Genomic DNA, 9,209 nt, shown 5'->3' on the forward strand with positions numbered 1-9,209 from the left:
TTTTGTTTGAAGCATTCGAATTTGGCTACAATATGTCTCTGTTGGTGTTTTTGGCCCTGATGTGATGAACCTGGTGAAATGGTAAATGGCCTGCATTTGTATAGCGCTTTTCTAGTCCCTAAGGACCCCAAAGCGCTTCACACTACATTCAGTCATCCACCCATTCACACACACATTCACACACTGGTGATGGCAGCTACATTGTAGCCACAGCTGCCCTGGGGCACTGTAGAGGTGAATTTAGTCAGTTATGTTCAGTTAGCCCTGCGACAGACTGGCGACCTGTCCAGGGTGTACCCCGCCTTTCGCCCTATGACAGCTGGGATAGGCTCCAGCGCCCCCCGCGACCCTGAAAAGGATAAGCGGAAGTGAATGGATGGATGGATGGATGGATGGATGGATGGATGGATGGCTATGTTCAGTTACCAAAGTAATAAACGGTTAATATTCACATAATATCATGGTAGCAACAGTGGTTACAGTTGAGTACTATTACACTGAAATGTATGTAATTGGATAATAGGAGCCCAAAAACCAGGGACTATAGTCTGACAAACAGTTATTTCATAAATGTAAACTATAGTAGATATGACAATGATTATGGGCAAACAGGTTTTCCAGCAGTTTGAGCTAAAAGTTTGAAATCATATTCAAAATGACAAAATGTACTCTTTAATTTTCATTTCAACACATTAATCGCAATTACGTTGGCTATTGCATACACCTCAAAATCTGCTGGTTCTCAGTGAAATACGTTGTTTTTGTGCATCATCATATAGATAGATGTAATTCAAACAGCTTTTATTCAGTTTGAGCTAAGAATTTCAAATTATACTCAAAATGACAAAATGAACATGTTTAAACAAGAACAGTGTCATTTCACTACATTAACTGCTATTATAAATTCTCAGGGAGTACAGCGGTCTCTCACAATAACGCGGTCCACTTTTCACAGCCTCGCTGTTTCGTGGATTTTTTTGTGCAATTTTGCATGTTTTCTTTCTTTGTTTTTTTTTCATTTACAGCGCATTTTGTTCTGCTTCCTGATTGGCTGTAGACCATTGTCAGTCAGTCTCATGCCGTGTCTCCTGTACACTACAGAATGTGTTCAGCTTGTAAGATTTACATAGATCTTCGATTGCTAGCAGTGTGATTCTGAAGTGCTGTACTGTACGTTTATATGTTTTCTCCCCAACAAACAACAATGTTGATGAAACTTTTGCACTGTCAAAGGGACCTGCAGGTGCCTTTGGTTTCATTCTATAATACTGGACTTGTGTTTTTACACTCAAAAAAAATGAAATTGGGTGGTTGTTACATGTACAAGATTCAAACTTGTAATTTGAACTAAATAATTTCATGTTTCTATGGTGAACATAATTAAATCATGTAGCATCTGCATGAAATTCAGCAACTTAATTTGTTCTTGTTGAGGTGACATGATACAATCTAGTAAGAGTGGTTAGTTGCCTGGACTCACAAAATTTACAAGATCACATTAGACGTCAAACTGCAGGAAAATGGCTGGAATTTTAAGAGGCAGACAACTACACCACACCACGTGTATGCTATCGCTATTTATTGTGGTTTAACCTCTCAAGGACAAAAATGTACAGAAAATTCTGCATCAAGCCTTGTAATCATAGGTTTCCTAGTTTTGATAAGCCTGGATTTGGTTTGGTGGTGTGATGGTTAGTGCTGTTGCCTCTTAGCAAGAAGGGCATGGGTTCAAATCCACAATCTGGTTGGTTTGCAGTGGGTTATTAGAGTGAGCTTAATTGGTCATTCTAAATTATCCATGAATGTAAGTGCAGATGATTGTTTATCTCTATGAAATCATCAACTCCAATATTGGTTCATTAAGCAAGACTAGCAGTAATTGCCTTGATTAACAAAGTAGTTGTTCAAACAACAAGATTGTGTTTTCCTGAAGTGTTTAACTTGTGTAAAATGAATTAAAACAGATTTTGCTTTACATACTTCAATAAATCACTTCAAGTCAATGCAAGTATACTATGTTGATCCAATGTAATCTGATTACATTAAACCACCAAATGCCAAATGCATTGGTTTGCCATGGTCAAAAATGGGTTATTGTACTTGGTTAAATCACGTGGAAAAAGGTGCCATGATTAAATTCAACATCATTCAACAACAGATTTTTTTGAGTGTACGAAGGTTTGAACTTTGAGAGTTTAAACAAGAGAGAAAAGTGTGAAAATGTTCATGCCTGTCTGAGAAAAGTGTATAAAGTGTGTAATGAGGGGTTTTACAGCCTTAAAACATCTATAATAATTGTAAAAATACAGCTGGCTACTTTGTGGATTTCACTTATTGCGGGTTATTTTTAGAACGTAACTACCGCGATAAACGAGGGACCACTGTACACGTCAGAATCACTTGTTCTCAGTGAAATATGGTCTTTTAATGCATCATCAAAAAACAAAAAAGTAAGTAAGAGGCTAACAAACAGTTTTCTGTTTTCAGTTTGAAGCTGAAGCGCTGGTGCCTCTATTAGAAAAACAACACAGTGCTTGAGAAGCACTATGCTGAGGCTTGGTTCATCTAACCCGAGTCACGTCACTGCTTTCAGTACCTGATTCAATGGTTTAATGAAGTAAATCATTGGTGGGATCTTTGGTACGTTTTGTGATGATTCTGTGCGAGAGATGGTGAACCAGTGTGCGAGATGTCATGGAGCCAGCGAGGAAGAGAGGACTTTCTGCCTATTCCTAAATAAAAAACAAACAAATAGAATAACTTTATATGTTTTGTGTTTTTATTTTACCAGTTCATTACAAATCCTGCTCACAGGTCACAAACATACATAAGAAATACACTACACATAAAAGTTATAATAGATTATATCAAATGTACCTGACCACTGGATAATTACATAACCACATGGAGGCAGGACATCACAGCACACTCCCAACCTATTGTAACAGTCTCTTGTAAATTATTATACATAATGTCACAATCAAAGAGAGACCATACCATGGTACATGTTTTAAACAAGGAAGGTTCATTCATCAAAATTATTTCATAGTGAAACAGACATAACATAAACAGTATCCCGATATCAGACAGAACTGTCACGTGATATTATACAGAAGTTGTCAACTCAGCTCTCTTGAGTGGGCAATTGTAACAAAGTCGTTGATTGCAAGCTGTAGATTCAAGCAGCTCTTCATATTTTTGTCCAGCAGATGGCACCAAAGAGGACTGTGTAAAAGCTTTGAGTAATGAACCCTTTTTCAATGCTTCAGAAAGCATCATTTGGCCACCACTAGTAGTATGTGATCATCTACACATTGTTTCTTTTTTCTTTTCACGACATTGTCTTTTTTAGCAGAGCCAAGAAGGCTTCATCTGTTTAAAAATTGTCCTTCAATATAGTTTGTCAACAGAGATTATTGCATTCCGGTTTTTTTTAATAACTTGCTTTCTTATGAGGACCAGGTGTTCGTTGTGCAACAGTTTAACAAACTGGCATCAGCACTGATAGCTTTTGATCTCAAGAAATAATGTGTCGCTAACCTCAGATGAAGAGGTTGATTTTGTCTGGGTTGGCAAATTGGTGAATGAGTCCAGTCATTGAGGGTGTTTTGATGAGGATGCAGCTCCATTTTTTGTCTTTTTCTTCTCCATTGTAATATTTGCTAATGGGACGAATAAACATAGTATTTCAGCTCATCCAGGTTGAAATCAGGAGTTAATGTAAAAAAGTGTGAAGAGAATGTGTTTATTCTGCTGGATTGTTTCAGAAGTGGTCCTTCTCAATGTCATGCCCTTCTAACAAGATGCACTCATAACAAAATTTCAATTGTCTAGTAGAGCATGAGGATGGCAGAACCACGATGAGTTGCTAGCTGCCCATTATAGTTTAAGCAGAGGAAGGAAGTAAAGAAGTGCATATACAAATGATAGGGAGAACTTTCAGGTATCTTTACTTTACTTGAGTAAATGGCGATCGTGGCTCAAGAGTTGGCAGGTTGTCTTGTAATCGGAAGGTTGCCGGTTCGAGCCCCGTTTCCGACAATCTCGGTCGTTGTGTCCTTGGCCAAGATACGTCACCAGTTGCCGACTGGTGGTGGTCAGAGGGCCCGGTGGCGCCAGTGTCTGGCAGCCTCGCCTCTGTCAGTGCGCCCCAGGGCAGCTGTGGCTACAATGTAGCTGCCATCACCAGTATGTGGATGTGTGGGTGACCGAATGTAGTGTGAAGCGCATTGGGGTCCATAGGGACTAAGTAAAGCGCTATACAAATACAGGCCATTTACCATTTTAATTATTTTTTGAGAACTTTTAATCTCTACATTTTAAAGAATATATCTGTACTCTATTTTTTGGGAGCCTTTTTCAACTTTATTCGATAGATACAGTGAAGAGAGGACAGGTAGGGGCAGATGAAGAGGGCAAGACATGCAGCAAAGAGCTGCGGGTCAGACTAAAACTCGGGCCAGCCGCTCTCAACCATATGGCATGTGCTGACCCGCTCAATGCACTAAGCTAAACCAGCATCCCAAAAGTCTGTACTTTTTACTCCCTACATTTTCAAAATAGGCTCTGAGGAGAGTTTTTTCATGTCACTGCTAGCCTTTGTACATCAAACTGATTTGAGCCTAAAAATTAACACTTGGAAGACAATATTAATTGTGTATTAATTGTCAAGACATTTTGCATCAAAAGTGATTAAAGAGACAAAACCATGTGCCCTATACAGGGGTTAAAGTTGGTTGTTGTTGTTGTTTTGTTTTTAGGCACAACACCAAAACGAGTGCAGATGTCTATAAGTTACAGTTACCATACTTATATAAAGCATCTAGGTAGTGCTACAAATGAGTAGTGAGAGAAGCATAAAGGGAGTCATGTTTTTTAAGTTGCAGGTAACTTTAAATTCCGCGTTTCTATCAGCTCAGCAAACACAAACTGTTTGGGCCTACAGTTTGTCTGCTGGCTAAAGGTATACCAGCAGTTTTTCACAAAGGTAAAGACAGGACAGGAGATGAGGAAGAGAATTTATATTTAAAGATAAGGACTGCTCATTGGTGTTTGATAACTGGCAATTTAAAGCTTAAATATAAGTCCTCACGTTTTTAAATCAGATATTGGGTCTGCACATATGGAACGCCAGGACTGCCATAATGAATTAATTAAATACACCATTAAATAATTAATTAAATGTGGCAATAATTAATTACAATTGTAAATAATTAATTAAAATGGGAGATAATTAATTAAATAAATATTTTTGACAGATTTAATTATTTATTTATTTCACATTTTAATTAATTATTGACACATTTAAATAATTATTTAATGGTGTATATATTTAATTCATTTTGGCACTATTGAGTCCTTCAGGTCTCACCACGAATTTATTTTATCTGTCAACCTCACCCATCAAACTCAGGGGGCGGGGTTAACACTGATCCAGTAAAAACCATTGCTTTGGCCTGGTGGCCATTGTTTTTAGCACACAAGAACCAGCATGTTGAAACTAACAGAACTGTACTTTGAAAAACCCTGTTTGTGTGTCACCAAATACCGCTTTAATATTTTTTAGCCGAGAATGTAGTGGTTTAATCTTCAGATATCTGGTTGGTTTGTCAAGATACAGCCTCTTTGCAAAAGTGCTTCGATAATTTTGGAGATGTCTGCCCAGTCTCACGGCAAAGCGTGGGATAGACCCGCTTGATTTGTAAGCAATCAAGCTGTTATTACCGCCGACAAAATGCAGGTCCCGGTAGTCAGCTGCCATACACTGACTTCATTTACTGAGGTTATATTTATCGGGTTTTTATTTCCTGATGTTCGTATGTGTCATATCTGTTTCAGTCGCCAATTCTGAATTATAACTAACATTAAAAACATGTTTAAGGAGGAGGGAGAGCAAATAAATCTGATTCACATCTGATCTTTGGGTTTTTGTTCAATAATCAGCATGACCTGTGTATAAACGCATAAACTTTATTAAAAGAGATAACATTGGTTTTCTGTCATGTAGTAACTACTAGGTTTAACTGTACAAAGGTTGTTCGACATATGAAACACAGACTTCATGATGTTCAGCTGGTATTTTTATTGCAAATATTAATCATGAGGGTAAACGGCCCTGTACACCATGGAGCCAGGTCAGCACGATATCTTCTGCTCTCTGATTTAACACAGAGTTTCCCAGCTTGGTCATATGAAAGTGTCGGCAGCATCAAACTAATCTAACAGTCATCTACGAATAATTCACGGATCATATCAAAGTGGAATGAATGTGATTGGTTGAACAGATGTTCATGATCTGTGTTACCTCCATTTTCATCAGCGTAAGAGACTCAGCAGCAGATTAGAATAACATTTATACATTTGATAAATCACCAAATTAATACACGCAAGAAACAATCAAACCTGTTCCGACAATTTGAGTTTGTATTCCCTCAGCTGCAGACTCGCTGCTGTTTAAGTGTTTGAGAGGAAGATTAGATAGAAAACAAACGTCAAACATAGACTCAGTCTATGTACACATTTGATATGAGGCCAGCACGCATAGTGGCTGTGTCCTGTTTTAAGATCATATATGTAAAATTGTTGTCTGACCTGCGTCCAGCTGCTCAGAGTCTGTGGTTACCATGGTTACTGCATAAGCACAGGTAATTTAAACAGCTGGCACTGCGAAAACCTACAGACGACATGAGCGTTTATGTTTGTCATTGCAAAATAACTGTCAGAATGGTTAACTGAAGTTAACTTGGATAAATTATAGTTAAGGAGTATCACAGATAACGGCTACGTGAGCTGTGCGACTGTTCACCACTACACTGAAATCAGCAGGCTATTACTGAAATACACGTGCTATGTCATAAACTATGATATAAATAGGGAGGTCCTATTAACATGTTTAGTTTTAAAGGACACCTTCCTGCCTTTAGTCTCCTTCATGAGCAGTATTAGTTTTCTTCTAACCTCCAGAAGTCTGCACGATGTGTTTTATAGTTTCTAATAATCCTTTGACAGTTAAACATAACATGACCGAAAAAGAAAATCAGGAAAAAAAATCACACGAATTGTATGTTAACCTCGTTTATTTTTAGTTAAGTAAACTCTAAAAATTCTAACAGACAGCTGGTGCTTAGAATACAGTTGAATAACTATTAAAAAACAGATGATATAATATTTCTGTCCAGGTTGCAGACTTCATGATGAACATGCTGTTCGAAGCGCCTTCTCTTTCCTCTTTGTATAAAAACATTTTAAAAGTCAGTTTAATCTCAAAATTCACTGTTAAATCCAAAACACACCAGATAAAGAAAAGCGAATAGTTCAGTCTAACACATGTGCCAGTGAACCATTAAAGGTCTGTAAAACTATGCAGTCATGAAACGTAACTTTAACCTCAGCCAAACCGATTTGCTCAGTTGTAAATAAAACAGCGAAGTAAACGTGACCTGACAGACAGAACCTGAGTGAATGAAGTCCAGCGTTTAACCACTGAGAGCTAAAACTCAGGTGAGGTTTCAAAGTTGTGTGCCGGTGATTGGACATCAAAAAAAAAAAAAAAGGACATCAGCCGCTGATAAAGTGGGTTGGCTTATAAAGTGCTCTGTTGGGAAACAAGCTCCAGCAGCTCTGCGCTCGGGGGAAAAAAATCTATATTTACTTTTCTTGTGCAGAAAAATGTGCCGACATTGCATTATATCGAGCACTGGCTGCCCAGTTAAACTGTGACTATCACCAGGTAACGTAGGCGCGTTTCTTGAATTAGCAGCAGGTGTTAAACAGCTGACAGGTGAGGAGGAGGATGCATGCAGGTAAACTGCGGGCCTGTTGAGCTAAAAAACAAAACAAAAAGCAGTTAAGCTGGAACACCGGGGCTGTGAGCTCGGTAAACTCTGCATGCTGACTGTTAGCAGAGCTAGTGATATCTCTGAAAACATCTGAGCACTTTTGTAAACATGTTCTATGTTGACAACCTGACCAGACATGTGAAGATTACGCCGCGACACTAAAACACTATTAAAAGTGTAGTTGGTGACAGAAAAACGGGGTATTTTAAAACTACACCACCACCACTGCTGCCTGTGATTTGAAATGCATTCTGGGATACCTGGCTGCCCCAAGTCCACACAAGCAATCGATTATCTAGGATCGACCTGTCTTGACTTACTTTGCACGGCAACCAATCAAATGTGAGAGAAGCTGCAATGGCAGCGTTAACCCCGCCCACTTAGGTTGATGGGTGAGGCTGACAGATAAAATGATTTCAAGGTGAGACATGAAGGGGACAATAGTGCCAAAATGAATTAAATAAATGCATCATTAAATAATCAATTTAAACTGTCAATAACTATTTAAATGTGTTATTAATTAATTATGTCAATAAATTATGGGTTAGTGTGAGTCAATAATTAATTAATTAAATGTGTCATAAATATTGATTTAATTAATTACTTACAATTTTAATTAATTAATGCCACATTTCATTAATTATTTAATGGTGTATTTAACGAATTCATTATGTCAGTCCTGGCGTTCCATGTACACATGTGACATTATGTGAAATGTGCTAAAAAACAACAAAAATAGACTAGCTGCTATTAAAAGGTTACATGAAAAAAATTGCAGTTTAGTGCAGAATTAACTGGTTAGCTTGCAGGAATGTGATGGATTTAAATCAAAGCATTGTGCTGGACTGGTGCACAGTGGCTGTGGTGCTCATGGTCAGAGTTAGGTTACATTAAGTGTAGCAGAAATTAGTTTGAAGTTAAGCTGATGATGGTTAAATTGATTGATTGATTGAACTTCACCTTCATACTGTTTAGTATAAAGTAGTGCTGTGCGCATTGCACAGATTTTGGTATCTATCCAATACCAAATAAATACAGGGCCAGTATTGCTCATACCAATACAGATACTGAACTTCCTGTCGCACTAGTATTGACCATCGATACCAGAGTATTTTTTTACTTTTACTCGAGTAAAGAAGTTGAATCAGTACTTCCACTTTTACTGGAGTATTTTCAGTGCTAGTATGTGTCCTTCAACCTGCAGAATGCCTGTACCAAAGAGATCTTGGAACGACGCAGGGTCCTCTTCCCAATCCGACGCGGCTTCATCCAGAAGGGCTCCCGCGCTGTCATCGCTGTGGACCGGCTGTACGTGGACGGACAGCTCCACCGCGACCCCAACATCACTCCGTGGCTGTATTAACCTCACAC

This window comes from Haplochromis burtoni, unplaced genomic scaffold (assembly GCF_018398535.1).
Source record: "Haplochromis burtoni strain Fernald_Lab_line unplaced genomic scaffold, NCSU_Asbu1 Contig_775, whole genome shotgun sequence".
Taxonomy (NCBI): Eukaryota; Metazoa; Chordata; class Actinopteri; order Cichliformes; family Cichlidae; genus Haplochromis; species Haplochromis burtoni.